Below are 27721 nucleotides of genomic sequence, written 5' to 3'. Positions count from 1 at the left end.
AAGAAGCAAAAAAGCAGAGGCAAAAAAACCCAGAAACGTTATCTGTTACTCAATCCTGTAAAGTTATACCAAACTTCATAGCAATATATCTAATGAGTTATATACCAACACATTTTTTTATTTTTCATCCGGTATTGCTTGTCCTTGTCAGTAAGGGGCCCTTCTTTCTACCCCTTCTTTCTCACTCTTGTATTTTTAATATTTTATTACAGCAGGGCTTAAAAAAAATTTACCTGACACCTACTATTCAAAGGACAAAGCCAACTAGTCAGGGTGAAAAACAACACTGCCATGCCCCCTAAACCCACAACCCCATGCAATATAAAGGAATACAAGTCTTTGTATTCTCAACAGTAAGACTGTCAATCACCTCTGTATTTAATACATTCTGAAAATGTATTTGATGCCCTCGCTCCATGGCTTTACAATAGCTTCTATCCCTTTCTGGCTTCATTCCACTTTTTCTTTCTAACATGGGTATTGTGTATCTTTTCCTGCATTGCTTCAAATATCTTTTCCTTCTTCTCATTCTCACTCTATTTAGTCCTCTTTCTTTTCTTCTATTGTGTTCTCTATCTTCTTCTTCATAGTGTCGGTCTCTCCTTCCTTCCCAACACAAAAATCTCTCAAACCCCAGCTTCTCTTTTCTAACTCACTCCTCAATCTCCCCCTCTCTCTACCAATCCGTACCAACCTTTTGGTTTAAACAAAGTAGCAGCCTCACTGTTCCACCTTCCAGTAGAAGGAACAATATCACAACTGCCCACCCTGGTGAAGTAGCCAGCTGTGCTCCAGCCATCTCTTCCCTGGTCGCATCTGGCCCACTTGCCATAGAACTTGAAAATTTCCCCAGAGACCTACTAGTTGGAAGACTACATTTACTAGCAAGAGGTAGATATGGAACATTGTGAAAAGGGCACGGCAAGGTCTAAGGGCAACATGCTCATTAGAAGCCCAATCCTTCAGCCTCCATCAATTGTTGAGAAGCCAATGGCTCTAGGGATTTCTACCAGGCTTCCCATGGGTTCTGATTAGCAGCAGAAACTGATGTAAATTCTTGTTAATTTCATTCTGTTACTATCTTCTCCAAAACATTTATTTGAGGGTTTGTTCTGAGCTAATGAAAGCCCATCAGACTTTTAGGCCCTTCCATCAAAGCATTTGGCTCTCCCTAGGCTAACAGTTCTTAAACTACTCTACTAGGACTACATACATGCTACTTTTAAATCCAACCTCCACCTGCCTATTCTGTGACTGCATTACACTTTTCAAATTAATACCTCATATCATTTTAAAAAATTAAAAGAAATACACATTACTCCTCCCCCTTCATTAAGCCTATTTTCCCTCACAGAGTATTCCTGGATTTGAAAATTCATTACTATCTGCAACCAAGTTTCCTGTACAGACTTGAAATTTACATCAATATTCAAATTATGTGTTAATAAATTTGTTTAAACTCCTGCCCTGAAGACACCACACTTCAAACATTTCCTGAAGAGTGCATAAAACCACTAGTAAATACTCTGAAACCACTCATGATGTAACAGCCGTGTTAGTCTGTATTCGCAAAAAGAAAAGGAGTACTTGTGGCACCTTAGAGACTAACCAATTTATTTGAGCATAAGCTTTCGTGAGCTACGGCTCACTTCATCGGATGCAATGATGAAGCATCCGATGAAGGGAGCTGTAGCTCACGAAAGCTTATGCTCAAATAAATTGGTTAGTCTCTAAGGTGCCACAAGTACTCCTTTTCTTTTTTACATCATGAGTGACTGGTGAGAAAGCACATTGCAGCTATGCTGCACTGAAAGTTCTCTAATTCCAGTCTAATGTCATTTAACAATGACGTTGAATTTTATCATGTTTTTAGTCAGGCTTTAAAAAAAATTGTGGACAGGAATAGTTAAAAACCTCCATCATAAAAAATAATAATAATTGCTGCACTACAGAAGGAAACACATCCAATTTAATAATTACATATCAAAGCAGCAAATCTCATTAGTGGATTATGCAGCTACAACATATTCACTAATTTCTTTCCCTCCTCCCCTACTATATTGAGTTTTAACAACCTAAACTTCCCAGCATCACAACACATACCCCTCCCCACATCACCTGTTTCTCTTAAATTGCCTTTGAAGTTCATTTCTCGAATTCATTCTTCTTCTGGCACATCACTGCAGCATCCATCCTGTCCTCTGGACACTTGAGTGCACTACTCTAAGGCCTGGACGCTTCAGGGGGCTCTGCATGGGGTGCTTGCCTGGGTGCACTCTCTGGTCAGCCTGCTCCCATAGTGCCCTCTCCTGAGGAGACAGAAAGAGCTAGGGAGAGGCAGGGGCAGCGAGAAAGACGGGGAAGAGATGGCGGAAAGGAGAAAGGTTGGGGGACAGATAGGAGAGGAGAGATTAAGCCGGACTCCCGCTCCCTAGCCTCTCTGCTTTCCCCTCTCCGCCCCATCCCGGCTCCTCATTCTTCCTCTCCTCCCATTAGCCCCATCTCCGCTCTCTGCCCGCATGCTCCTTCCCCACCTCCCCGGCCCGCCTTCCTCTTCCCCTCCCCACCCCTGTCACTCCCCGGCTCCTCCCGGCCCCGCTCTGCCTGGTCCCTCCCCCCAGCGCCCGGCTGAGGAGCCGCCGTTTCCGGAGTACACAGAGCGGGGCTGCTGGCCGTGCTGTGCCGTGAGGGGGTGACTGGCCGTGGCAGGCAGGTGAGCGAGCGGTATGCCCGGCCCCGGCCCAGCCCGGCCCGGCCCGCGGGCTTAGCTGTCTGCTCCCCCCTCCCGCAGCGGCGGCGGCTCCCGGGGGAGGCAGCAGCCCCGCGGCTCGGCAGGCGGGGGCCCTGGTGGGGCGGGGACCGGGGGGTGGCAGGGGCAGCATTAATATCCCCCCCCAGTCATGAGGGGCGAGCCCCTTAAGGGGGGAGTAATCGCCTGGGGGCTGGCGGGGAGCCCCCTGGCTGGGAAGGGGCGCTCATGCGGGGGCTGAGAGGAGCCTCTCTGGAGGGGCCGGGAGGGTTAGGGGAAGCCCCTCGGGAGGTAGCGTCGGGCAGTGGAAGCCCCCAGGGAGAGGCTGGAACGCCCCGGGGCCCCTGCGGGTTGAGCCCCGCCCTCAGAGGGTGGCCCCCGTGCAGCTGCAGGGAGGGAAGAGGGGGGACTGTGGAGCAGCGAAGGGGCTGGGGTGCTATATACATCCCCCCCGCTGACCTGCGTGTGAGAGTTTCGGGTGAAACCGGCGGAGACTGCGCCTGCGGGAATTCCAGGGCACCTTCCTGCTAAATAGTGACCCGGCCCTGAAATACTCTCTGTGAGAGAGTGAGTGAATGTGAGAGCTGCCGCTGCCAGGCTCTAGAGAGGCCTTCTCTAATCTCACTCCCTGGAGTCAGCCTCCCCGAGAGAGGGGAAAACATGATACAGACCCAGAACAATGTAGGCAGAGGATTCTTAGCTCATGCAGGCACCAGCCATGTATGGTTTTATAAACCATTTATCTCGAGCCTTGTACACGTAAAAAGGAGTGAAATTGTGACCACTCTGTTGACTGCAGTTTTAGTCTGTGTCTTACGTTATATTATTTTATATGGTATTAGCTGGTGCTGTTATGAGACTGTGTGACTGCTGCTGTCTTTAATCACAGAAAGGAGCTATGTCTCTTTTGAGCAGTAGAATTCTAAATACATGAATAACTCATTATGTGTAACTAAAGCTTTTCTGAAGTACCTAAACACGAATATCTTAGTATTGACTGTCATTGTAGCTTGCTAAACTTATATCAACTCGCATGAGTTTTATTGATGATTTAAGATTTTTGATCTAATGTGTTAACGATGCCTTTTCAGTTTACCTCACTCAGATTCTGTCAGCTTGAGAAAGTCCTGCTCTGTGGTAGTTATATACTTTGAATGAAAAATTGATAATATATCCAGATATAAATGTAACATATAGTTGTTGGTTTAGATGTTGATACTCTTTCACAACCTAGTCACAAGTATGAACCAGCCCTTATTTTATTAGTAGTAGTAGTTATTTTATTTATTTTTTCTAGAGGAACTTTGCAGCTGTAGATGTTTGGATATTCTGGTCAAGGGTGTGGTATAAATGAATGGTTGACAGTTAAGGAACATGCTTTCCTGTGTATTTTCCGGTACTTCTGGTAAGGCCAGAAATACTGAGACATGAACCTTTCCTGTTGATATTTTGTTATTTCTGATTCAGAACTAGGAAGTGCACAGGCGTGAGGAAATTAGAAATAATGTATACCGGGTTAGCCAGAAGCTTTATTTGAGGTTCAGAAGTTTCGGTCAATTGTTAAGTAATCCCAATTAATGCCAAAATAACTGGTATAAGCTGTATTTTTAAAAAAAATCTAAATTTACACGCTGAAACCATTTGTTTGCTCACTGCACCCTTCCTCAATGCCTTATGCCAATGGTTCTCAACCAGGGATACATGTATCTTTGGGGGTACACAAAGGGGGTACATCAACCAGGGGGTACATCAACTCATCTAGATATTTGCCTAATTTTACAACAAGCTATATAAAAAGCACTAGTGAAGTCAGTACAAACTAAAATTTCATACAGACAATGTCTTGTTTATACTGCCCTATATACTATACACTGAGATGGAAGTACAATATTTATATTAAAAAGAAAAGGAGTACTTGTGGCACCTTAGAGACTAACCAATTTATTTGAGCATAAGCTTTCGTGCTGTAGCTCACGAAAGCTTATGCTCAAATAAATTGCAAAAAGAAAAGGAGTACTTGTGGCACCTTAGAGACTAACCAGTTTATTTGAGCATGAGCTTTCGTGAGCTCACGAAAGCTCATGCTCAAATAAATTGGTTAGTCTCTAAGGTGCCACAAGTACTCCTTTTCTTTTTGCGAATACAGACTAACACAGCTGCTACTCTGAAACCAATATTTATATTCCAATTGATTTATTTTATAATTATATGGTAAAAATGAGAAAGTAAGCAATTTTTCAGTAATAGTGTGCTGTGATACCTCTTGTATTTTTATGTCTGATTTTGTAAGCAAGCAGTTTTTAAATGAAATGAAACTAGGGGATACGCAAGACAAATCAGACTCCTGGAAAGGGTACAGTTGTCTGGAAAGGTTGAGAGCCACTGCCATATTCTTCTAATTTTCCTTATCCTTTTCTCTTCTGGTGTCACTACACTCCAGCCCTCTTTTCTTTCACTTTTCCCTCAACGTCCATCATTCTTAAACACCTTTTCTTCCTTCCCACTCAATGCATCTCTATAATTATCAATCTTCTTCTTTTGCAAAACTAAGGGAAACACATTTTCGTGTCCTGTAAGGTAGATGCATGTGTACACTTCCCTTTACGGGTTGTAGTGATTGCATCTTTCTGTAGTGTCTCTTGTCTCTGATAAAATATGATGTCCATGGAAAAAATATGATCACTGTAGTTGCTCATGTGGGGAAATTGCCACCCTAAAGCAATGTGGCAGAAGACTTGAAAGTACATTTTTCATGGTGGTTCTTGGTGCAGTGTGGGGGGGTATAATCATGGCACCCAGAATACTGTTAGTGACAGCAGATTAAGGGATGATAGTGTGCTTTCCTGTTCCTAAGACCTACGCCTTATCATTACTGATACTATCTCACATATATAAAGCTCCTTTTATTCCAAAGGGTCTCTAAGTACTTAACACACTATACACTCAGATAAATTAATGCACCACTGAAATGCAGATCTCAGATGAAATGTGGAACTCTTTAACAGTGCACAACAATACTACATGACAGTTTAGAACAGGAAGTGGAGAGTATCTTCTTATTATAACTGCAGGGGTAATTGTAGGTAAGTAGAATGTTATTACTAGAGTTGGATGTTAGCCAGGACCCTACCCCAGCTTTTATAAAGAGTGCCAGGAGATCATTAATAACTACACAGGGGGTCAGGACTTTGGTTTTATGTCTCATCTGAAAGATGACTTTTACAGCAGCATGTATAACTTCATTGCAAAACAACATGCTGGGGCTGGTTCAGAGGGCAACTGACCTTATTAGACTTTACAAAATCTAGCGTGTGATAACATCAGATCTTACAGAACAAGATGGTATGTCTAGACTGCAGACAGTGCTGTTTAAACTCAAAAACTCTGCTTAGTATGATAACTTTATAGCCATTGTACAGTTTGCCAGATGGAGGTGTTCTCCAGGTTCACAAGAAGTTACCAATTGCCTTGTTTTATTGGTCCTTTGTTTTTTAATCTTCTGTTTGTATACTTTCGGATAATTTCATGATTGGATGAGTATAGAAATGCATTTTAGTAGGCTTATGTTATAAGAGGCTCTTTACCAATTGCCCTATTTTTCTAAAGGGACTAGTGGAAAAAATATGTGCACAATGCTTCTGTCCACAAATGCCAAATTGATGTTTGAATCACTATTGAGAGGTGCTAGTCTCTCTTTCTAGAGAGTTCTTTTTGACCACCCGCTCTGACTTTGCCAAAACTGAACCAATCCATCTGAAACTTCCACATGCAACTTATCAGACTTGAATTTTTCTGTGAAATTTGAAGCAAATTGGACAAGGTGTCTTGGTGTTTAAAAATGAGGTATTTTCACTTCTTGGGAACATTTTCAAACAGTGTTTTTTATTGTCATATGTAAGAAATGGCTTGTCTTAGATATCAGTTTTGTTTTATTCTTTTGTCTTCAATAAGAACTGATGCTTTGAGAAGTCTAAGAAAATTTGCAGTGAATATCCTATTAAGTGCAGTTGTTTCAAGGTTATAAAACCTTGCACAATGCAAGTTGTGGGCTTCCAAAGTCCTGGATTGGAACAGCCTTACGATAGGAAAAGGGGAGAGGAGGAGGAGGAGGAGAATGAGAATGGAAACAGGAGATATCTAGGGAGTGGGTGTTCAAAAGTGAAAGAATGGAAGGAGAAGGCCATAAAGAAGCACAAGGGCTAATATGTGTATTGCTGAAGAACTGCTAAAATCTGTATATAGGAATAAAAGATTAGTATCTGTGTATATGGGGTGGGAGGAACAGGCCTAGTGTAGGACTTCTAACACTCTAAACAAGATGTGTTATGCAGTAGGAAAGAGATTTTCAAACTGTGGTACACAGGCTGCAATCAGGTGGCACATGGGATGGCTATCATAAGCATCTATTAAACTGCACTGATTAAAACAACAAAGATGGTGTAGTCAGTATGTTTGAGTTTTAAATTAAATTCTCTACAGGTTTGTATGCTGCACTCATGACTATATTATCTGATTGCCATCCAGTATTGCATTAAGTGATGTGAGTAACATCTGTCACATGTTTTTAATCCCTCATCCTCTCCCCAAAGGGAAAAGTGTGTGCATTGTCTTGTTTTGGTAGGATGTTCTTTGTTTGGGTTTATTTTTTTTAAATCAGACTTTTAAAAATATTGGATTTAAAATATTGGTCATCAGGGTGGGATGGAATCTCGTAGCTAATATGAGATGATAGCTCACAGATCCTGCTATATGAGAGCTTAATATCGGTGAGGAATCCCGTAATACATCTAATTACAGACTGAATGGAGCAGTTGTGGATGTGTACCTTCAGCTAAATGAGAGGTGAGGAATACGGGGGCTTATGTTTGGAGAAGGAGAAATAAAAAATCTGCCCTTGCTAAGGGAAGTCCACAAAAGGGAACATAGCATTTGTGGAAAATATCTTTTTGCCTAATATTGTATTTATTTAAAAATGTGTTGAATAGTTCTTTGAATCCCTTGGGTGATCTTAAAATGTTTACTTTCACCTTTTTCCTGTAAGCTTAGGGTATGCCCATTCATACTAATAATACTTTACATAATAGCAAAAATGTACAAGGACACTTTTTAAGATGACTCATTGGAAAGATGTGCTAAAATGTACTCTTAAATTGTCACCTTTTCTTGTCTTTCTAATTACTTTTTAAAACTAAATCCCTCTGAAATTAGTGGTAAGTATTTTAATGTTAGCTAAATCTTAGCAAAATTTTTATTGTCTTGGAATATGGACATAATCCTCCCCTGCCATCTTTTGTTTCTTGTTTTTTCCCTTGCTTGTTGGATTTTTCTGGTGGTTTTTGGATAAGTATAACTGTCATTCCCTAAGTTTTCCCCCTTTCCGTTGGTCACTTTTCACTGTGCTATTTGTTTGATTCTAATCTTCCTCCATTTTTGTAAACACATCTGGAGAATACAGATTACATGGAGAATTCAGATAATTGAGGACAAAAACAGGGTACCTTTGAATTTTTTTCCAGGTCTTGGATATGTTGTTCTTTTCTGATGATATAGTGGAGTTTTTTAACTAAAACTTGTTTCACACATTATCTTTTTTTTTTTTTTGGTAGTAGAATGTTGATCGAACTTCCAATTCCAGCACTGCAGTAATTACTTTTGCTTTGTAAATAAGGAGTGTGCTCAATGCCCACAACGGAGTGATACAGTGTGATTAGAGAACATTCCCTGGGGGTTGGTCGAATCTTACATATTTTGGTATTATGTGGAAATAGAAGAGCAGAATCCTGCTTTTGTTTAAATATTTTCCAAACATGTCATAGGGGAAGCTTGTCTTTCTCTTATCAAAATGATGTGCAGCTTTAATGTTCTGTTCTAACATGCTAAAAAGTTTCAGGATGGACTTTTTAAAGGGAGTAATGGAATATTAAAGTTTTCATCTGATGGCCAAAAGGTAGGAGGAGGATAAAAAGATCCAATTGTGACCTTTTTCTTTTCAGTGAGGACCTCGCTACTATGATTCATGCTACAGTTACTTTAGAACTAAATTATTCCAGTGCACTGCATCTTGAATCTATTCTGAAACCAAAGCTGGCAGACAATTTGGTTCATGCTCGTTAAGTGGGGTATCTCACTGTGAGCATATTACACTGGTGCTGCCTGTGGTTTCTGGATGGTATCAAGCATTTCCCAAGACTTACTGGGATGAAGGCAAATTCCTCTGAAGCAGGCCCAGACCTGCAGTGTGTAAGATCAGATCAATGGCTCTGTGGAATTTTTCTTCTTGAGTTAGGCAAGCTCCTGCTCCATCAATACAGATTGTAGATCCTGCAGATGTGGTCTCAGAAAAGATATAGGCAGAGAGTAAAAAGGCATGGAAGTATCCTCAGAGAGAAATAAGGCAAAACCCCTCTGTGTCCAGACCACATGTTCCTTGAAAACCTGTGGCTGAATCTCTGAGGTCTCTAATCCCCCTCATCTTCATGGTCCAAGAAGATGACTGAGTGTTTCATGGCTTCAGGATAAATTGTCTACTACCTATGATGAAAAATATATTGGTTGGTATTTCTGATGAACCATTTGGACAAGCAGCAACTTTTGCTACTTTTTAAGTAGCCATAAGCTTATGTGAGCCATTTTGTTGCTTCTTTATAGGAAGTGGACCTTTGCAAACAGACAACATAGGCAAATTCCTTAACGTGGTACTGAAAGATTAATTTATCACTTTAAAAATATTGTGTGTCCCTTTAGGCAAAGATAAACCCCCCCACTTATTTAATACATTCACAGCAGTCCTTTCCCCAACTCTCCATGTTAACTAATATGTAAGACCTGCACACTATAGAGGTTGGTGTTATGCTGATTCTGTAAAAATCAATTTCTTTTTCAAGGAAGGAAATACTGTTATTACACTTAGTGTAAAAACCTAGATTATTTTCATGTAAACAAGTACTTGTTGACTTTTTAAAATTTTTGGCGTAAAACCTCATAACGTGTACAGTTCTCTGCTACCTTAATTCAGTTCCTTGTAGACAACTAAAATCATCCTTATGAGTTATTCATTATTTTAGTCCTGTTTATTTAAACATTCCAGTCATTTCCAGGAGAACAGATTATAATGTCAAATTTAGCATTTTGACCTCATTTCAGGCCCAAAGTGGGGAATGACAGTAAAGAAAGAGTCAGTTGTTTAAAAACAAAACAAAACATTTGTTATTAGCAATTAGCAATTAATTAGCAAACTTGGTACAAAATTATGAAACATAATTTAAAAGTTCAAGTAGATTTGAATTTAGCATGTATCAATTTAGAAGCTCTTGCATGCTTGTTCTTCTAATTCATATTATCAATACTAAGTGCTGAAGAATGTTTTTTTTTTTCGTATTTAATCTTCAGGGTGAAATAGCAATTTAGGAGTTTGGGGGCAGGAAATAATCTAGTGTGGTAATCTTTGGTCATAAACAGACATTATTTTTGTCCTTGTGGAAAGGTAGTACATTTGACCTGTGCTATTTTAAAATTATTCTATTGCTTGGTTTTGTGGTTAAAAAAGATTTAGGTCTGGTTAAGTGAAATCTATTGCTTTGCAGATGTTGCTGGATGTGAAATCTGTTTAAAACCACTAATGATACACATTTTGTTTTTGTATAGGAATGTCACATTTTTGTGGTGACAGATAGATATGATAGAGTAAATCTGTAGTCAACATACAAGATTTAGTGAGATGTTTTGGGGAAAAGACAGTGTATTTTTTCCTTTGAAGAATTTTTTTCCAATTCATTTTCTGGGATGGTTTATATTTTTATGATGATTGATTAAGCTATGCATGTAGTCAGTTAGATAAATTTTACTAGAATGTGATTCACCCTATAATTACGTATCCTCTGCACATCTCTTAGAGAGGTAACAGAGGCTTTCTTTACTCCACCCTCTTATCTCTCCATATCACAGTGACCATATTTTCAGCTGAGTGCTGGATGGGTTCCCTTCAGATTATAAGGGTGGTTATAAGGGTTTGAACAACATGAGGTGCTTCTGCCACCCCAGGAGTGCTCATTCTGAGCTCCTTCTGGCCTGATGTCAAAAGACTAGGGCTAGAAATCTCTTGGTGACTTCAGGTCAACTCTGAATGCCCTTCTGGAAGGTATGCTTTAGTCAAACATAAGTTACTTGGATCAATACACGGATAACTGTGTGAAATTTAATGGACTGCAACATACAGGTCCCTTCTGGCTTTGAAATCTATTGATTGGTTAAACAGAATTTGGATCTTGGAAATGGCAGTGCAGAAGTCAATTCCTTGGGGAGTGTGTCAGTCCTAGAGCTTGATTTTTATGGCAAGTTAATCCATTTTCAAATACTTTAAATAAAAAGAAAAGGAGTACTTGTGGCACCTTACAGAGCTGTAGCTCACGAAAGCTTATGCTCGAATAAATTTGTTAGTCTCTAAGGTGCCACAAGTCCTCCTTTTCTTTTTGCAAATACAGACTAACATGGCTGTTACTCTGAAACTTTAAATAAAGTTATTCTAGTCCATTTCTGTGTATACATCTTTAAATTAGCATGTGGCAGTGCTGCTCCATTTGATTAAGTACAATACAAAGGTGTGAAATCTTGCCAGTTTTAAGTTTCTTTTGTTGGTGACTTTGGTCACCACTTCAGCCTTTGGTATGCAAAAATGTGGAGTTCTCCATATAGTCCCCTCTGCCCACTCTCCTACTCATTTTTTTGGTTTAGAGTAGTGAGTTCTTATTTTGTGGGCAACTTGATGGCAGAGAGATCCTCTCATGGATCTGCCTTCCCTTATGTTTTGAAATCTTCTAATCTGTGTCTCACCAAAAAGCTCTTAATGAACTACAAGTTTGAGAACCACGGATATAGAGAGGGCCAATCTGTATGATGCTGGTATGACTAAGAGCGATGTTGCCACAGTTGTTTCATGTCAAAAGCCAAACTTTTTTTGTGTGTATGGGGGGGAAAGTTGTATGCAATCTAGACTGAAAAACATAATCAATTAGTAACCATCCAGTAGCTGCTGCTCTCTTTACTGTTGCATTTTTTGTTTCCACTGACGTGCTTGCCAGTTTCTTAAAAACAAACTTTCTTTGTAAAAGCTGTTGCAGTTACAAATGCAATACTAATAAAAGGCAATACACGTGACTTATGGGGATTTGGAAAACATACATTTTTTCCAAGACATTGGTGTAAAATTACAAAGAAGAGGATACTATATAGATAGAAATAATTAAATACAGTATTTAAATTTTAATATTTTAAAACATAACTGTCAACAGGAAGTAGTAAATCCATATTCTGTTTTGAAGTGCTTCAGCAGACACAGGGCATTTGTTTTTCAATAGTTTCTTTTCTCTTTGGAACGTAAATGTGTCTTGTCCACCTGGTTGCCTCCTCTTACTTTGTTTTGGAGTGAGAGAATTGAGTGTCTGCTATACTGGTCTCCTTTTGTTGTCCCTGTTAACTTACATGAGAAAATACAAGTAGTTATGGTACGGTGCAGAGTGAGGGTTTGTGTACACCTGAAAGTTGAACAGAGTTCACTATACTAATATAGTTAAAGGAGTACAGCCCTCACTAGTATAGAGGCAATATACTATGTGTATCCCTAATACGAAGAGGAATAAGCTATATAAGTATAGGGCACTTTTATGGCAGTATAATTGCATCTACGCTAGCTAGGGGTTTATGGATTGTGACGTTACCCACGGTACAAGATGGACTATTGAACCACAGTGTCCCCTTAATTCTCCAGCCTGGGATACCTTTTACAATTCTTTGCTAGTAAACAACAAACCCCTCCAGGCTCTGTTCACTCACAGCCATTAGCATGCAAAGGCATATCCAGCAAAATTACATGAATGCTCTCCCAGCCACTAAGGGTGGCGCTCAGAAATTCTTAGCCCAGCCTCTCACTCCAGAAATGTGCATCTTGCACTCTCCAGCACACTACTGAACAGAGCACGCTCATTAAATAGTTTCATTTTTATCAAAGAAAATGATTGTCACAGCCCTTGTTAATCTGAGTAGCGATTCGCCAGACACTTCAGCGAAAACACACTGGTTTAGATGAAACATTAAAACAAGTTTCTTAACTAGAGAAAGATAGATTTTAAGTGATTATAAGTGAAAAGGCATAAAAGTTAGAATTAGTTCCAAAAGAAATAAAAGATACGTTACCAAGCAAAATAAGATTTGAAAGCAAAAAATGGTTTCTCACCCAAAAGCTCAGAGCAGTTAATACTAACTAGAAAGCCTTCCAGTTCGGACCTTCCCCCCCACAGTTCAGTGATGGTTCTTTGTCTTTCAAATGCTCTTGCTGCCATGTGTAGAGAAGGGGGAAAAGGGGAAGCCATGGTCTCTTATTTTATACCCTCCTCCTCTCCTTGAGGAATACCCTCCCCCTCTCTGATGGGGTGCAGACAATCAGTCTAAGGTGTACATGAGATTCAAAGCATCTTTCAGGTGAATTGTAAATTTCTTGTTCATATCTTCTGTGTACGTGATGTTTGGGATGTCTCGGGGATGACATGCAAATCTTTTGTTTATAGTCCCCCCCCGATGTTTTATAACACTTGTGGTCAGTTCTTTCTTGAAACTGTGGAGCTAGGCCGTCTGCATTCCCCAGAATTAAGTGTCAGTAGCAAACGTATAGCAAAATCTCATAACTCCATATACAATGTTGATGCACACATTTTAACATGACAATAATGTTAATCAGATAATGACTTTTCAAATGATCCCTCATAAGGCATACTTTGTACAACATATATCATAACCATATAAAAGTGGTGAATAAGGGATACAGGATATTACTTGGGGTACATTGTGTCATACCAGTATAACTAAATCACATCCTGATTTGTGGTTATACTGTTAGAACTTGCAAATGGAGAACCAGGCCTAAGTATTCTGCTAAGGGATGTGTGTGAAAGTATATGTTAAAGTACTGCATAAAATTGCGTGAGGCGGCTGGTGGTGCATTTTAGCATACTTGGCACACCATAATTCTTATGCCTAGTGTTTAGTTTTACCTTGAAATTTCTTTCATGGAGCAAGCTCTGGCACATTATTGGTTTGAGACAAGCAGAGGAGTGGCTTGACAGAAGTTGTAATTTATTTGCACTGCATGGTATCTTGGGCAGATAACAAACCTGTTGAATGCATGAGACATTACTAGGCCTGAAATAGTCCACATCTGATGACCTTCAGGGCTTGTTGCAAGACTCATCTTATTTTCTCAAGCTGTTGAAAATGATGGGGAAATGTAATTGTAGGAGGGGGGAATTGTCTGATGGGGCGGGGAAAGGAATTTATGATGGGTTAACTTAAAAATACACGTGTAGCAAGTTCATTATGTCAAGGACACCTAGAGTATAGATGGATGCCAATTTTAGCAATTCCGTAAATAGAAATGCTATTATTTCAGAGACCACCTCCTTACGTAAGAACTGCCCTCCTTATATTTAATATTCAGACATTGGTGCCTTGTAGTTTGTTGCATGGGAAGACTAGTTCTTTGTTTTTTAATTATGAAAAGCAGTTTTTTCTCAAACTGATCTCAGCCAGTTCTTCCAGATGGATTGCGTTGCCTCAGTGCTCACGGGAGGCAGACTAGAATGGTCGGTTGGAAGCAGTAGTGGTGCAGGACTCACCCCTGTGGCGCCTCCTGCTGGTCATCCAGGGAATTAGCATTCCAGCCTCGAGTGCCCTCTGCCGGCTGGTATCCCACTGCCACTGGGTCCCGAGTCCCTCCTGGACCACGGTGTACCCCTTTCACGCTGGGGTGCTGCCACCAGCAGTACCCCACACGGATCTGGGTCTCCCCTCCCCAGGGAACCTGCAACCCTCTACTCCCACCTCACCTCAGTCTATGGCCACTGCCAGTCATCAACTAGCCCCCATTCCCCGGGGCCAACTGAAGTGTAAGCGCCACTCATCATAGGCAAGGGCGCTTTGGACCTGCTGCCTCTGCCTACCCCTTGGGCTGCCCTCTGCAACCCCAGTACCTATTTGGCCTTACACTATGCCTGCAGCCTGGGGGGTTTTCAGGCTGGAGCTCCCCAGCTACTCTGGCCTTCCCCCAGCCCTGCTCCACCTCAGCCACCTTAGTATGCTCCCAGCAGCCAGGTCCCTCCCTCGCAACAGGCTAGAGAGAGAGTTCTCTGCTCCTGACTTCACTGGCTTTTATAGGGCCAGCTGGGTCTGTTTGGGGCGTGGCCACAGCTGAGTCTGCCTCCCAGGCAGGAGTGGGTGACCACCCCGCTACAGAAGCCCTGTGTCATGTATCCGGGCAGAGTTCCTCTGGGCTGCGACCAGTGGCTCCCTTGATGCCTTCGAGGAGCAGTGGGCGCTGTCTGGGGTTCTCTGCTTGGTGTCCCCATCCGGTATCCTTGTTTTGAACCTATGACCTTCACTGTTTTTCATTAGTTGTCCCCCGCATTTATTTGGTCCCTGGGTCCAGTGCTCCCTCCTGCTGAGTGGAGGGGGTCCTATAGCAGTGGGCGGGCTTCCACCCGCTCACTTTCCGGAACCCAATAGGTACAGAAGCCCTGTGGCAGAAATGCCTGCCTATTGACCTTTTTACAAAACACTTACTCCCTCTCCAAGTTTTTTGGAGTTCTCAAATCCATTTTTTCTTCAAAATTTACTGAGATGGTGAAGCTGACTTTGTATGAAGGCTATGGGAAGAAAGGGTATCTAAATAGTCACTTCATAGTTGTGACGAGGTACACTCACCTCGCACTGGACGGGGAAGGATTATCCGTACATTGTGGGCTGAGGAAGCCATGTTCCCTCATCTCTACTGGGCATGCTCCAAATGCACTAGCATAAAAGGGAGCAGCTCAGCTCAGTTGGGGCTGACCACCGGAGAGGAAGGACACTCACTGCAGGCCCCAGCCAAGGATCAGCTGAAGCCCGAGGCTGTGGGAGCTGGAGATGCCGCAACTCAGGCAAATGCCAAAGTACCCACAGAGGCCTTGCAGAGTCCAGAGTTGCTGGGGACAGTGCAGACCAGGGAACCCAGAGACAGCAGAGATGCCCAGACCGCATCAATGGAAACCATAGTAGGAAGCAGCCCAGGGGAACTAGATAGTGGCCCCTTTAGTGAACTGGATTTTGAGGCAGCGTGTTTCGGTCGGACCCCACTGCTGACTCAGTGGCGTGTGCTCCTGCCACTACCTGGGCTAGGGCCCAGTGGAGAGGGAGGGTCCAGGCTCCCCTACCAAGGCCATCATGTGCCCCTCCCCCCCCTTTTGTGCATGGCGGCCACTAGGGCTTACTCCCTCACAGACAGGAGCAAACATATTGACTTTGGCCACTAGGCCTTACTGCCCTGCGGACTGGGGCAAATCTGTTGCCTCCGGCCATTGGGTCACATTGCCCTGCTAAGAGGGGCGAGTATATTGACTCTGGCTACGGAGGCATAGATGCAGGTTACATACTCTCCACACCTAAAACCTAAGGGAGACGGGGCACACTTGCCCCACACTGGATGGAGTCCCCCCCAGCCCTGTCACAATAGTTAACATTTTATTCTGTTGTGACCCTAAAAGATTACACTGGTAAAGAACCCTTCACCATCCCTTCATTTAACATTTGAGAAGCTTAAAACTGAGATAAATTGTGGCAAGGCCCTTCAGGGTACAATATTGGGTGTGGTATAAAAATCTAGATAGGTTAGGAGGCTTTCTGTCAGTCTGGAACCACTATTTTCCAGGAACTTTAATAGTATAGACTTTATTTTCTTGCACTATTAAAACACTTTTTTTTGTTAGAGGTAGATAAATAACACTTCTTACCAGTAAAAATGTGCTGTTTTGTCCAAGTTGTGGAGAAAGGAATGTACACTTAAATGGAATCTACATACTTCAATCCTGGAGGCAAAGAAAGGCCAACAATGTGAAAGGCATCGAGACAAGTCAGCGGAAGAATTTCTTTTCCAGACACAAGAAATACATACGCATTAGATCAGACCAACTAGCTCTACATTTTACTAGTGACTATGCCAGTTTAAATGATTTAATGACCTGTACATAACCACCGTTCAATATACAATGGAATGTTCAATTAGTGTTGTTACAGTACAGGATCTAGAAATATTATTTTAATTTTAAATCTAATTGCATTGATTAGATGCAGAAAGGATAATTCTTCTTTTAGAGAAGAGACCTAGACTTCACTTGAAATATTGTTTTTAGTTGCGGGGTTGGAAAGAAAAACAAACAAACCCCTGTCGTTATTCACTTTATTTGCCAAATCCACAATTTTCTTGCTCCCTTCTTCTGCTGAATCCAGTCACCCTCATTTACCTATGTCCCTCCTTTTTTCCCCCTTGCACTTCCTCTTCTTATTCCTTTCTCTGTCTTTCATTTTAATGAACACCTAAAGATTTTTCAGGTTTCCTCCCAATTTTAATCCCAGATCTCATAATTAATCACCTCTTCTGCTATTGGGTCCCGGGTTCCTCACGCATCTCCCACACTGCTGGTTTCTGTTCTGCTGGTGACCCTTTCTGTTGATGTTTGCTTCTCCTTCTGTATGTTAATCAGATAGAGAGAGGTCTGGAACATTAGCTGGGAAATGCAAAAGCAAAATTTACCAACTTGAAGTTGTAGGAGGATTTCCTACCATTTTATACTGGTATTGGTATGGAGGTTAGTGATATCTTTTCTTCATTCTTTTTCCTTCCCTGCATCGAGGGAGCGCTCTTTCGCCTCCCGCACAACCAGGGTGTTTGTGTAGTAGAGTGAGAGAAGCTCTTGGTCTGTCATACCAAAACATTTTGATCACTGTTACTCCCATTCATGGCTTAATTTGAAATTGCTGCTATTACAATAATTCTATAAATGAATGAGACCCAGTAATCTGTTTGGGATTTTCTTCCATTGTCTGTTTTTAAATATCTAAATACAGAAGTTGGGAGATTTAAATTCTCCCACTATTGAAAAGTTTTTAAAAGCCACAAATTTTACACAACATAAATGTGCTGCCTTGTTTGGTTGTGCAGCAGCAGTTATACTATTTCTACAAAGGTGACATCAGTGATGCTGGAACACAGTCAAAGTGTAGGCATGGTAAATTTTACATTAGAAACATAAGCAGGGGAATCAGTGCTTGCCTGTTTGTTTTTTCCCATCTGTCTGGGGAGAAAGAGTAACGGAGGAGTTAGTTTTAATAAGTAAGGTGGAAATAGGAGACTGAATTTAAATTCTAGTGGCAGGAAATTCATGTTTTCCCAAACTTTTTTATTCTGTGGCAGAATCCCACTGCATGGTTTGTCTTCAAGCAGCCGCAGAATGCAATTGTTGCATAAGAAATTGTTTCACTCTGCTTCTTTTGGGACATAGGTGGAAAAAGCCATTCTTTAACTGCCTGCTTCAAATATTTTATCTTCTCTCAGCTGGAATGTAGGTGAAAATGCCAGCGGCAGAAGTAGCAAACACAATCCATTGCCACTAGCAAGAGCTCTTCCTCCTGCCCAAGCTCCTGTACTGCCAAAGCCAATGAATTGTGTCTATGTTGTTGTTCTGTCACTAGCACTTCCACCTATATTCCAGCAAAAAAGAAGGTAAAGTATTTGAATACAGTGAGTGTAGTAATTGAGAGAAACATGCTCTGTACAGGGATGGACTTAGGGTCTGTAAGCATACACAGTTCCTTGAGGTGTCATTGCCAAAGCCTGTCTTGCTCCTATTTAATAGTCAGGTGTATACCGAAGGAAACATTTTTTTATATATATTCAAAGATTTTACTACTTTTAGAGAGGCCAAGTTACATTCGAAAAAATTGATCGGTTGAAATGGAAAAAAGTTCATGAACTCGGGATGAGTGTGACTCATATGCAGCACAGTCCAGTGCAGGGACACCTCAACTACATTTAAAAGAGACAGAAACCAGTTTTGACCTTTTTGCAGCTGGTTTAATTAGTTATTCCTTCCCTTAGCTGTGCAGATTCTATTTGCTAGCTGTTTTTTCTTGCTAAGTTTAATGCATTTAATTCAAAGCACCTATAAATAGGACACTTGATAAAGAAGGCATATATTGTCTCTCAAAGCAGTGTTCTTTAGAACATTTTAGAAATAAATAAAAATTAACTAGCCCTGTGGCCTGGTAGTGAGTAGTGCTCAATGCTTTGATGAAAGAAATAGAAACTTCATTTGTGGTTTCTTACTTCCTGGAGTAAACATGCTGTGCTTCCATAAGGGTGGGAGAAGAGGAAATACCTGTGCCTATGGAGCTGGGTACAGAGTGATACTGGGGTAATGAAGAAATTTTCATTAAGATCAATTCGGCTGTAGTATGGTAGCAACTGTGCCAAGTTTCTATGGAGATTGAAAGGGATTGAAAGTGGCAGACGCTCAGGAGCGTTGAGGCAGGAAGAGATTGAAAGGCCTCACTTCACATTTAAAAATTCTGACTGCTTCCTTTAAAAAAAAAAAAAATATCAACAACTTTCAATAAAGCATTTGAGATTGTTGAACCCATTGTTAGCTTACTGGACACTGAAGCATTACATTGGCTAGGATGTCTTGGGAAATGGAATGAGCCATTCATCACTACTGGGAGATGCATTTTTATTTTTTAAAAATATTTTTGAGGGTGTTGTATATTAAAGTGATAGCATCTATTTTGGTTGCAAAATCTAATTATTCAGATCATATTTACAAAATTCCAAGTATCTAAGTTCTAAAATTTTCAACAATGGAGTGGTCAATTTTCAAAAAGCCACTCTTTTTGGTGCGTATAGTAACTGTGCTCCTGAATTGAAAGCAGAGCAAGAATATTCTTCCCACTGCTTGATATTTCAGAATTGTATAAATGTTGTACATCAGTATTTGCAAGCGCTACTTTATGATTTAAGAGAATGCTTTGTTTTGATTCTTTATTTTATTTTTAGCCAAACCTAAGACACAAATTGTTATGTCCCACCTATCCCTAGGATTGCCAACTTTCTAATCAAACAAAACCGAATACCCTAGCTCCGCCCCTTCACCTAGGCCTGGTTCACTACATTCCCCCTCCCTCGGTGACTTGCTCTTCCCCACCCTCACTCACTCTCACTGGGTTGAGGCAGGCCTTTGGGGTGCGGGAGGGGGTGAGGGCTTTGGCTGGGAGTACGGGCTCTGGGGTAGGGCTGGGGATGACGGGTTTAGGGTGCGGAGGGGGCTACAGACCGGGGTGGGGTGGGGCTAAGGGACTCAGAGTGAGGGAGGAGGCTGCGGGTTGAGGCAGGGGTTGTGATGTGGGAGGGGGTGAGGGCTTGGGGCTGGGGGTGCACTTGCTGGTGTGGGGATCATTGTTTTGGTTGCTCACTCTATCTCCCTTTTCTCATTACACTACCCTAATAGAAGACCAACATATCCAGCTAACACTTCAGGGAATGCATTGCCAGTCAGTCATTAGGAAATGTTTCAAACAATGTTCAGTAGTAGATAGATATCTTCCCTGTAAAGGTAGAGCATTTCTCCACCATCATTATTAGTTATTTTTCTTCTTGCTTTGAGTGAACCATAGTAGCCTTGAATCTTTGGTTTTCTCACGTGCAGGTGTAATGTAGTAACAGTTAAGTCATACCAGCAGCCTCTTAAACTATTTTTAACTATTGTGTAATTATAGGCACACACCTCACATTATTGAAGGTTTAGTTCATCTTATGCCTCAGAATCCAGCTTTTAATCTTCCAGCCCATATTTTGTTCTCTACTTACTTGCCAAGAAAGTCTGGCTCCATTAATCATAACACTTAAAAGAAGTATGAGATACATTCCCCAATATGGGATATGCAGAGATACACAATATTTCTGGGAAATCACTTAAAATGGATGTAAACCTACAGTATAGTGTATGTAGAAAAGAACTCAAACGCAATTTAAAGAGCTACAGCAAGTTGTTGATATATAAAATTATGGTATTATACTTGGGAATTCATTTTTTACAACAAATGAGAGAAATAATTGTTATGCAACTTAGAAACTATATAAGCTTAGTTCATTTAAGTCTGGGATGAGCTGGAGTGAAAATATGTTTGGGTGTTTCAAGCAGGACTTCAGAAGCTATTCCTCTCATTTCTGTACTTTCATATAAAAGCTTGGAATAATATGACACCACTTTTCAAATAATTAAGAGCTGCTCTTGACAAGTAATTTTGTATTAGTTTTTGTTCATTGAGCAATTTGTTGGAGACAAGGATGGTGCAAAAACGCGATATAACTTGAGACACTTTTTAGAGCAGTTATTGAAGGACCACTGGAAAATGACAGGTTTCAGAGTAACAGCCGTGTTAGTCTGTATTCGCAAAAAGAAAAGGAGTACTTGTGGCACCTTAGAGACTAACCAATTTATTTGAGCATAAGCTTTCGTGAGCTACAGCTCACTTCATCGGATGCATCCGATGAAGTGAGCTGTAGCTCACGAAAGCTTATGCTCAAATAAATTGGTTAGTCTCCTTAGGTGCCACAAGTACTCCTTTTCTTTTCACTGGAAAATGGGAGATTTGTTTGTTTTGCATTTTAAACACTATCATCCCCTCTTTAGAAGACTAAAGATTTCCTCCCCTAAAGTCTTTTTTTTAATTCGGCAAGTGATTTTCTTAATGTGATTAAAAACCGTCGTAATTTTATCATGAGTCTAGAGCAGTGGTTCTCAACTCTGGTCCACCGCTTGTTCAGGGAAAGCCCCTGGTGCACCAGGCCAGTTTGTTTACTTGCCGTGTCCGCAGATTAAGCCGATCGTGGCTCCCACTGGCTGCGGTTCCTCGCTGTAGGCCAATGGGGGCTGCGGGAAGGGCGGCCAGCACATTCCTGGGCCTGTGCCGCTTTCTGCAGCCCCCATTGGCCTGGAGCGGTGAACCGCGGCCAGTGGGAGCCGCGATCAGCCGAACCTGCGGACGTGGCAGGTAAACAAACCGGCCTGGTGCGCCAGGGGCTTTCCCTGAACAAGCGGTGGACCAGAGTTGAGAACCACTGGTCTACAGATATTTGGTGTTTTTTCTTAAAGCCTCAGCTCTTGCAGGCATGAGATTATGAGAATCTCAGCTTTTTTTTTTTTTTTTTTTTTTTAAGTTTCTAGTCCTCCTGGCTGTAGGGAAGAAAAGCTTCAAGTGTAGACCCCAAAGACTCAAAAACCAGAAGGCAAATAGAAAGAACTCCAAATATATTATGTTTTAAAATCTCATGATATATTGGGTACTAACTTATAATATTTGAATGCTTGAGATGGACAATGCTATATTTCAAAACGCAGAAACAAAATATTAACATCTTTATTGTTACTGGTTTCCAGTCCATTTCTAAATCCAACTCAGGGATGCTGCTATGTTTTATTCAAAATGCCTCATGGACTCATTCCTCTCCAATTTAAATTATATTCACCTATACTCTTCAGCCTGTTTGCTCTATTTACTCTTCTAGCCTTGGTTTCCTTACCTTTCGCTGCTGGAGGCCGTTCTCCTACTCTACCTACTGCTTTTTATAAAGAAATTTCACCCTTCTCAAATCTTGTCCCAAATCGTTGGCTCAGAAAGCAACGAACTAAAAATAAATTTTACCTACCAGATTTTCAATTAAGTTCTAAACTTAAGCTGTTTGGTTTTCTAAAAATCTGATATCCTAAGGTTTTCTCCTGTCTTAGATGGAGAATGAAAGCTGAAATAGCAGTTTTAAAAGTCGCAGCTGTATTGACCTAGGATGCCATGCCCAAAATGGGATGGAAGGATGAAATTGTAGACAGAGTGCATGGAACAAACGTCAGTGATATTTATTGAGACGTTAGAGCTGTGAATATAGATTATTATAAAATATACTATGTAATCTTTAAACATTTTTTACTAAACTCTTTGTGTCTTGGTATTTTATTGGGAGTCAAACGATCCCCCTTTCCTGGTTTTGCTTCTGTGATCAAATCATGTCATTCAGCTATGTCCAAAACACGTGCAGTTAAGCAACCTTGTGAGCTAGTGGGGACAGTTTGATTGTAAGAAAGCTTCTATACTGACCACTACTTTAACTAACAAATAGTGTAGATGTAAACTGGTGTAGTTTTGAGAGCCTGGATACAAGGATGAGGGGAACACTCGAAGTGCATCAAGATAATTAATGCATAGTTTCTGAACTCAGTTAATTTAAAATGAGTACAGTGGAAGTCACTTGTATTGCGCAATCAATGTATGAGATTATTGTGCCAGTCACTTATTCTTGGACACAATGGGTAGGCATTCATGCATAATGGAGAAATCATTGTCCCTTCTCCACAATGTAGCTGTAGGGAGCTGTGCTCTATGGGTCTTCATCCACAGCACACTGAAGGGAGTGAGGTGGAGGGTTGGCATATGGTTGGTGAACTTGAAACAATGTAAACCCTCTGAATATAAACCTACCACTGTGTTGTGAGTGGAGGGCAGGGATGCCGCAGACACCACAACAGCCTTGAGACTACATGAATAATGGGAACAGCTCTTTTGGTGTTTCTGTAACCTTTGGAGGAAGGATTCCTTCCCCAGGGAGCACTCAAGCCAGATTACTTGGGTTTGAGTAGCAGGAGACAAAATATGGACCTAAAAATTCCTTTAATACCTTTTCAGCTCAAATTAGGTAAAAGGGAGAATTAGTGTTGATGACATACAATTCAGGGGCCAACCAAGGACCTTAATCCAATTAGTGCAAGAAATTGCATTCTACTAAACCAGATGATCAGTGCACAAAATAGTAAAAAAGAGGATCTTTAACAGATTTGCATAAAGACTTGTAAGTATTTGCCATTGAGACTCTATTGGAGATGGTCAGGAGAGGAATTCCACTGCATAATGAAAAACCTACAACTAACAAGACTATAAGCTTAATGGCTACAAATATGCACTAACTATACTTAAATCTTTGGGAATTGTTTTTTTTTTGCAAAACCAAAATGCAACATATGCAGTTCTAAATGTTTGTGTGTTAAATGGTGTGTTTTCAATAAAATGCAAACAAGTAAAATGAACCATAATATTGGAAAGTCTCTTTGCAGTGAAGTCTTTTAAATTCTAAAAATAGAATAAAATAGTCAAACTCAAACTTAATTCAAAATTAAAATCTTCCTCATTGTGAGTGTAGGGTCACAAATTCTAAAATACTTAGTGCATTCTGATGTAGGAACTGCAGTCCACAGCAGAAGAGAATATTTAATTTTAAAAAATGCGAGAAGGTTCGTGAAATGTGTGCTAGAAATAGAAAATAAGATTAGAGGTTATGTTTCAGGCATGGAGCCTTCTCTGGTCTCTAGGGGGAAAAAATAGAACAAGGTTGCTTCAAGGTCTGTAGCCTGAGGGAGGAAGGGGGAAAAGGCACTAATAAGGGCTAAGCTGAAGGGTAGTCTAGGGAATTAAAAAAAAATAAAATAAATTGATTACTGTTCTTGTATGTTGCATCACCGTTCCTCCCATCATTTGTTGGTATTTGTCTTGTCGAGTTGTAAGTTTTCCTGAGCAGAAACCTGTCTATGCATTTGTATGGTAGATGCAGTTGTGATTGGGCTCTTGGTTGCTACTGCAAAACTAATAATCTTTGTGGCTGAAAGATTATTTTTGAAAAATCTAGTTTTATTTAACAATTTAAAAATACAGTTCAGGCCAGATCTATATACTTGAAACTTGTGCCAGTATCCTAATGTCACTTCCGGGGTGTGGTGTGTGTCTGACATTTTTATACTGGCAAAGCCCTACTGTAGACACAGTTTTACTGGCAAAAAAATGCTTTTGTCAATGTAACTTATTTCATTTGGGGGGAAAGGATAAGCTGTTGCAGCAGAAGCACATTTTTGCTGGTATACATGAGGAGGATTTGTTGGAATAGCTATATGAGCAAACATTTTCTACTGTAGACCTGGCCTTAAATGCTGACAAAGCATTGTTTTTAAAATGTACTTGATATGTCAACTGGTATCAGATAAAAGGAGACCATGAAGAAATATTAATAATCTTCTTAACATTGCAATATTCATTAACAAAGCTACCATGAAACTTAGCTAATTAGATATACAGATCTATTATTCTGTTGGTGTGAATGCATAGTTCCCAGTAACATTGGAGTTATGTGCCTATAGATCTTAATTTTCAGCAAGCTCTGATTTAATAATTTAAGCTTTCAGAATATTCAGTCTTTGGTACAGTCACTTGTCTCTAATCAACAGACCCCATCTTGTTAGGTTAGATTACTAAATCTATTTATTAAAAGTTAATCTTTTAAGGGTAACGCAGCAGCAGTATCTTGTGGCTTCTACTGCGGGAAAACTTAAGTTACACAGCTTGAGTCAGAAATGAAGGCTTAAAAGTAACATGAGGACAGATCATGCCTTCCCTGATCTGCTTGTGGTTCACCTCCATGATATGGTCCGTGCCCCTCCACCAACAAGGTATGGGGAAACCCTCTCTTTGTGGGCCCAAGGTTGCACTTTTGGGACTGGAGAAGTCTGGGGAGAGGGGAAGTGTTCACACTGCTGTGGCCTTTCAGAACTTAAACTCTGGTTATATTGCCTTTTCTGTCTAGCTCCTGCCAGGGACTCAAGGAGCTAAAACAGCAAGGGGCATCTCTATAATGGCACCAATGGAGCAGCTGAGCCAGAGTGTGGGAAGGAGGCCTTTCTGGGGGGAGGTGTCACTGGGGTTACAATGGATGGGGGCATAGGGCCTCCTTTCTGATCCCTTGGGCTACCCACCGATTCTCTTGGGATTGGCCATTATGGGGGATGGATTTTCTGCAAGTGGGCAAACTGCTCCCCACCCCCACAGGACAAGAGATTACCCTTGTTGGGGGTATCCTTGCAGAGATTTCCCCTAAGGACATCCCTGATAGTTTTATTTAAATTAGTATTTCTTTCCACTGATATTTGTGACATTTCTTGATATAATTTTTTGTCCCAATATGTTTTGATATGGGGCTAAGATTACATATAATTGTTTGAATTGTTCATACTAGATGTTTAAATTAGCACACCAAATGATCAAAGGCTTTTCTTTGGAAAGATCAAAAGTACAAAACCAAAACTCAATAACTACTGCTGTCCCACCGGTATAAATCTTCAACAGGCCATGTTATGCCCTCATTTACAACTAGGCAATCTTGTTATTTTGCACATGTGAACTAATAAGAACTTAAAAGCAATTATGTCAACCAACCACAGGAATGGAATTGAGCATGTTCTCTTATGGCCTTGTTGACTTTGACTGACTAACAGGAGTGAAAAAAACAGTATAAATTTGGTTTTGTCACTAAAGTTAGCTGTCTGAATATGCAGAGGGAACAGATCTGTTGAGTAAAATAATGCCACTTAATCACTTTTCAGAGTATAACCATCCTATCAGATCTGTTTCTGTAGATAAAGCCTTGTTATATACTCATTTGCCATACATGTATTAACTGTTATAAATTATTTGTGACGTTGATAAGATTTATTGCCAAACTGTTATTACTTTCAGAAACAGCAAACTGCTACTTCTGTAAATTAATATAGGTAGCTGTCTTGATAGTTTGTAATGTAATAGTAAATATTTATAGAGTTCTTCAGAGGGCAAACAAAAAAGACTATATTCAAGAATGCTGATTTTTAACTCTGGAGTATATTTAGTCTCTCTTAAACAAACCAACCCCAACACATTAGCACTTTTAAGTGACCTTTTAATGATTGCTATACGTCTTTCCATACCCAGTACTTTATGCAGTAGCTTAACACCTTAAGCTAGAAAAGTTATGCGTGCTGCTTAGATATGTCAGCTGAATTCCATGTATGCTTTTGTAAGCAAACAGCTGTTATAATAAGTACTGTACTTTCAAATCCTTCATATTCTTTACTGGGCTCTGTGCTAATTCTGGAAAATGAGAATTATTTTTCTAAAGTGGGACTTCAGTTTTTTATAAAGTTCACTGTGTTTTGTTGTGAAATAAATATTGTTTTCCTGCTTCTCTGAAAATTGCAACAAATCAGTCATTATCTTTTTAATATTAACAATGTTTAACTTGTTTTTAATCTCAAAGTAAATTAAATTAAAATGATAAAGAACATGTAAACAAAGTCCACCCAAAAAAGAAAATGAGCAAAATACAAACGCATGTATTAAATTCCTAAAAACACAATATATGTATTACAATTATGTAAATATAAAAGAATCCCCCAACAGTCATAACGCAGTGTGTATAACTTCATATATTGTTTAAAGTTGACATTCGGTACTTCTTTGTGCACATACTGTGTGAGCACAGGATAACAAATTAATGCCATGGTGTAAAATAGGAAACAGTATTATGAAGCTATTAATAGAAGGCACTACTTATTGAAGTCTCAAAGATTTAATCTATTACACTTCTGGGAAACATGGAATGAAGCTCGCTGGCAAACAGTCTTGCCAAAGAAGGTTTAGGGAGCCTCTTGATCTACAACACTTATCTTTTATTCTCTTTTGTTCATTATATCATTAATTATGTTTGTGGGAATTTGAGCATCTCTAGCAAGGATATTTTAGTTATCTGCAGGAAAGCAAGGAGAGGGATCAGATGAGCACAAAGCATTGGTTTTTTTTATGGGAGAGGGATTATGGTCTTGCAAAATAGTAATACGTTGATGACTGTGAACTTCTCATTTTTGTTTTCTCTTAAATAGTTGGAATCTGGGCTCAAAATTTGATTCAAACGTTATAAATTAATACGCAATGTTCTCTAAAGTACTGGAGTGGCTTTTATGTGGGTTTAAGTAATATTTGCTTTTTAAAATCTCAACTGTTTGTGACACTTCCTTTTTAAATCCTAGCTCTTAATGAGGAGAGCAGCATATGTTGAGGAGAAGCAAGGAACTTTTTTGTAATGAAAAATGAGGAATACTTGTGAGGTATTCATACTACTATTGTCAGGGGTTTAATCTCTGAAATCTCAGGCTTCTGTGTCACCCAATAGTACCTTCATCAGCTGTTGAAGTTCATTTTAGATACTTCATTAAC

General features: G+C 40.3%; 1 protein-coding gene across 2 annotated transcripts in view; it reads left to right on the top strand.

Moving 5' to 3' along the window:
* Nucleotides 1-2611: 2611 nt before the first annotated feature.
* Nucleotides 2612-27721, top strand: part of GARRE1 (granule associated Rac and RHOG effector 1) — a 105678-nt gene continuing 80568 nt past the window's right edge. Inside the window, exon 1 of one of the 2 annotated variants that reach the window (XM_084644902.1) lies at nucleotides 2612-2713. The gene's annotated coding sequence lies outside the window, so the exon portion shown is untranslated. The remainder of the gene's footprint in view (nucleotides 2714-27721) is intronic. The other variant, XM_084644903.1, reaches the window with a different exon arrangement.

The sequence above is a fragment of the Lepidochelys olivacea genome (genome assembly GCF_965140295.1).
Source record: "Lepidochelys olivacea isolate rLepOli2 genome assembly, chromosome: 12".
In the NCBI taxonomy this organism is placed as follows: Eukaryota; Metazoa; Chordata; order Testudines; family Cheloniidae; genus Lepidochelys; species Lepidochelys olivacea.
This window is presented reverse-complemented; position numbering and strand designations above follow the sequence as displayed.